The 4,263-nt window shown below is 36.7% G+C and overlaps 1 long non-coding RNA gene across 1 annotated transcript; it reads right to left on the bottom strand.

Moving 5' to 3' along the window:
• Positions 1–990: 990 nt before the first annotated feature.
• On the bottom strand, positions 991–2,889 carry LOC114078347. Its single transcript, XR_003579963.1, has 2 exons — positions 2,292–2,889; positions 991–1,487 (listed from the first exon to the last, which is right to left on the bottom strand). It is a non-coding gene; the product is annotated as an uncharacterized LOC114078347 (long non-coding RNA).
• Positions 2,890–4,263: the final 1,374 nt, after the last annotated feature.

The raw sequence follows: 4,263 nt of genomic DNA, 5'->3' as shown, positions 1-4,263 counted from the left end.
TAGCCTGCCGTAACCAAGTTTGATTTCACTTGAAGCATGATTCAAATGTCGAACAGGAGAGCATTTATTGGAATTCTACCCTCCTAAATTCTTAAAAGAAAGACGCACGTACTCACTACTTGTTTCTCTTTATTTGAAGCATAACAATAAATAATTTCGTGTAACGCCTTATAATCCAATCAAAATGTATTATTTATTCCACCTTCAAATAAAACAACGATTACGAAGCTAGGTAACCTAAGGAATTATAAACTCTTATTCCTATCAATCCCAAAACAAAACAAAACAAAAACCCGGTTTTAAGTCTTCTAATGTTCTTCAAGTTCTTCAACTTGTCGAACAATACCTACTCTCAAAGCTCTAATTGCGAACAACAACTATCGTCAACAATCGTACAATATATCTTTCAACTTGCAGCACTCCCCAAAACAAAAATCAAAACTCTCTCAAACTCCTGATAGTGTTTTGAACTCCTCTCTATGTAAGTGCGCAAGCTACTCCAAAGAAACTATTGCCCTATTTATAGATCACGCCTCCTCAGAATCCTTGTTCACATTGAACTTGTCTTTATCTTTTAAAACACTGTTTGACTCGACCTCAATTTGGAATTCCTACTCGTGTTTGCTTCCTCTCTTCCTTGAAGCTTACTTGAAGAATTTTTTTTTATGTAGGACTCCTCCTGATATTGTATCAGTCTCTTTTATTTCCGAAAACCTTCTCCCAAATAGAATTGGATTAGCTGGAAACACGTTAGATACTATCCGTTCTATGCAACTTGACTCTTTGACAATCTTCAAAACTTTTAACACTTTATCTTTGTCTTCTTACAAATTCCCCCTTTTTTAATGATGGCAAACCTATTCAAGCCTGGTATATTGAATCTATATTGCATTGAACAAAATACATGTGTGTCCATGTGTGTAATGCAACCAAGCTTCCCCCTTTTGACATTAGACAAAATTACGAAAATAGTAATAACCAAATACATCATAACAAAACAATCCACAATTCATTAGTCATAGGATACACAAAAGAAGAAAGCAACAAAAACCATCGTCAACAACAAATAGGAAAGCACATTACAATTCAAAGATGATTTTAAGAACACTTGACGCATCACAGAAGGTATATGTACATAGAGGGTGGTACAGAGGAGGATGAAGGACAAACAACAAACAACTCAACAAGAGTCTTCAAATGTACTAAGTTTGAGGATCTCTTTAACTCCAACGTTGCTTGAGTTTTGGCTAGCTCATCCTTAAGCCTAGAATTTTCTTCCACCAAGCCAGCATGTGCAAGTCCATAACTGATGTGCAATTGATCTAGGGCAACTGAGTATGCGACCTTAAGAGCGGCAATTTCTTCATTCTTCATAGTTAACACTACCTTCAAGCAGTGTACAGGAGCATTTGCACCCCTAGATGTAGGAGGTATCACAGCCTGATCCACCTCCCCTAACACATCTTTAATAGTTTGTTCTTACCATTCTGCAACAGGAACTTGAAATTACTTAAATACTTCACCCAACCAAAACCCATACTTAAGTCCATGTTCTTTAGTGTCATTCAAGCAGATTATGTGAAAATTACTCAGTAACAATTTAGGCAGATTGATTTGTACTTTGGAAATCAGTACGCTTTTGTGATCTAGGAATAAGGATCTTATGCACTATATCAAACAACAGTTTATGAAAAGTTTTATCTACCCTAGTGTACCCCTTAAGAGTAGGGTCATGTGTAAATCTACATGATATCTCAAGAGTTGTTAACAACCATACCCCTTAAGAGTAGGGTCATGTGTAAACCTACATGATATCTCAAGAGTTGTTGACAACCATTCCAAAGAAGGCCAAGTGCGCTTTTGAGATATCATGTAAGGTAAAAGAAATCCCTCCTACCGTACTAGTAATTGATGAATCCTACCCAACAACATTAATGTAGAAATCCCTAGTTTCTTTCCTCCCCTTCTTACGCCTTCTATTCCCCTGGAGAAACAGAGCATTCCACCCTTGTGCCTGTAGCAGTACAAGTATTACCCCATTTCAATCCCCCCAATACCTCAACAACCTTGCTCCTAATAACCTTTTTTTCTTAAATGCCTTTCTCCTAGCCTTACGAGTTTCAGAAGTCATTAAACTAACATCAGAAGAATCATCAGTGTGACTATTTTGGACACATTATTTGTTTTCTTTGAACCACCTATTGATCCTTTTATCTTTCTTATCTTATCTTTTATAGGTTCTACGCTATCATCAAGAATCTTAATTAGAATTTCAGGAGCAACGAACTTACCTTTTATTCCATGAGACTTCTTAGTAGACCTTATGAGTAGAGAAACATCCAAATCACGTTGTACTGACCTAGTGACATTAATGGAGTAGAGGGAGGGGTTTTTGGGTATTTTCTAGAGACTTGACGAAGTCAGGAACGAAGTTGTCTCAGGATCATCATAACCAAAAGAGTATTCTCATCATCGCTATGAGTAGTATGAACCTATTCCTTGGTCGATTTTAGTTCCCCCTCACAATAGGAATCATTTTCCTGAAATTGTTCTTCTCTCTGAGTCGAAGAGTCTACCATGAGAGGGCATGCAAGATGTGTCAAACCGAAGGAATCGACGAGCATGACATCGGGCAAGATGAATGGGATTTATGGATTTTCATATGGTATGATCACAAGGTGGTGTTTTTCAGATGAAGTCATGATGTGAGAGTGGCGTGTGAGATTCTGGGTAAGGGGATGATGAATAATGAGGGTTTGAATGGGGAAAAAAGAAAAATAATCTCAGGAGAGGATATTGGGAAGTGCAAGGGTTTTTGAGAGAGAAAGATGTTTGGAAAAATTGATAAGAATTTTGGTGGCAGGAATTGTGTATTGCGGACAGGGAATTTTAGTCCTCTTTAGAAAGTGTAGTGTACATACCTTTTAAGTGTAGGATGATGATTTATGTTGTATTGGTCTCCTGTGTCTCCAATTTCCTGAGAATTGCAACTTCTTTAGTTACAATGAATAGGGATTATTAAAACTTAAACATATAATGTACTGTAAGAACATAGTCTTGTAAGCAAAGAAATGCTTAGGTGATTTTGATCATCCCTAACTCCAACTTGTTCCTTTCAAAGTGATCCCTTGCTAATGCCTTAGTGAAGATGTTAGCAATTTGTTGTTTAGTGACACAGAAATTCATGGAGATTTGCCCCATTTCTACATTGTCTCTCAGGAAGTGGTAATTGTACTAGTGTTATCACAAAAGATTGGAACACACTTAACATTAATACCAAAATCACTGAGTTGTTGCTTAATCCATAATAGTTGAGCACAACATGAGGCTGCTGCTACGTATTTATATTCTACAGTAGATAGTAGACAGTGCAATAGAGTGTTGTTTCTTTGATCCGTAAGAGATTAGGAAAGATCCTAAGAAGTGAGCCATTCCTATGATACTTTTTCTGTCAGCTAAGTACACAACAAAATCTGCATCAACATATCCTATTAATTCGAAATTACTCCCTTTTGGATACCATAGTCCTAAATCAGTGGTTCCTTTTCAGGTATATGAAAATTCTTTTGATGGCTTGGAGATGAGATTCCTTCTGATTGGTTTGAAATCGAGCACACAAGCCCACACTGAACACAATATCTGGTCTACTAGAAGTAAGGTATAACTGTTAACCAATCATACCTCTATATAGTTTTTGTTCCAATACAGAACATATTACTTCAAGGTCTAACTTAGTGCCTGTGGCTAATGGGGTGTCTATTTGTTTTGCATCTTCCATTTTGAATCTTTTAAGCAGTTCCTTGACATATTTCTATTGGTGAATCCATGAACCTGTGGGTGTTTGTTTTATCTGAAGCCGTATAAAGTAGTTTAGCTCTCCAATCATACTCATTGCTCATGAGGATGGCAAATGCGTTTGTGAGTGCTTTGTTTGTTGCTCAACATATGATGCCATCAACATATACTTGTACAATCAGTAGATTCTTTCCATTGTTTCTGAGAGAAAGTGTGTTGTCAAATTTACCTCTTGAATAACCATGACTTAAGAGGAATTTTGATAATCTATCATACCATGCCCTTGGATCTTATATCAACCCGTTAAGAGCCTTTTCAAGTTTGTAAACATGGTTAGGATGGTCAATATTTTCAATACAAGGGGGTTGTTTTGACTACACTTCCTTTTTTAGTAGTACATTGAGGAATGTACTTTTTAAGTCCATTTGATACAATGTGAACCCCATGTGTGTTGCAAATGCTATGCAT

Source organism: Solanum pennellii, chromosome 8 (assembly GCF_001406875.1).
Source record: "Solanum pennellii chromosome 8, SPENNV200".
NCBI lineage: Eukaryota > Viridiplantae > Streptophyta > Magnoliopsida > Solanales > Solanaceae > Solanum > Solanum pennellii.
This window is presented reverse-complemented; position numbering and strand designations above follow the sequence as displayed.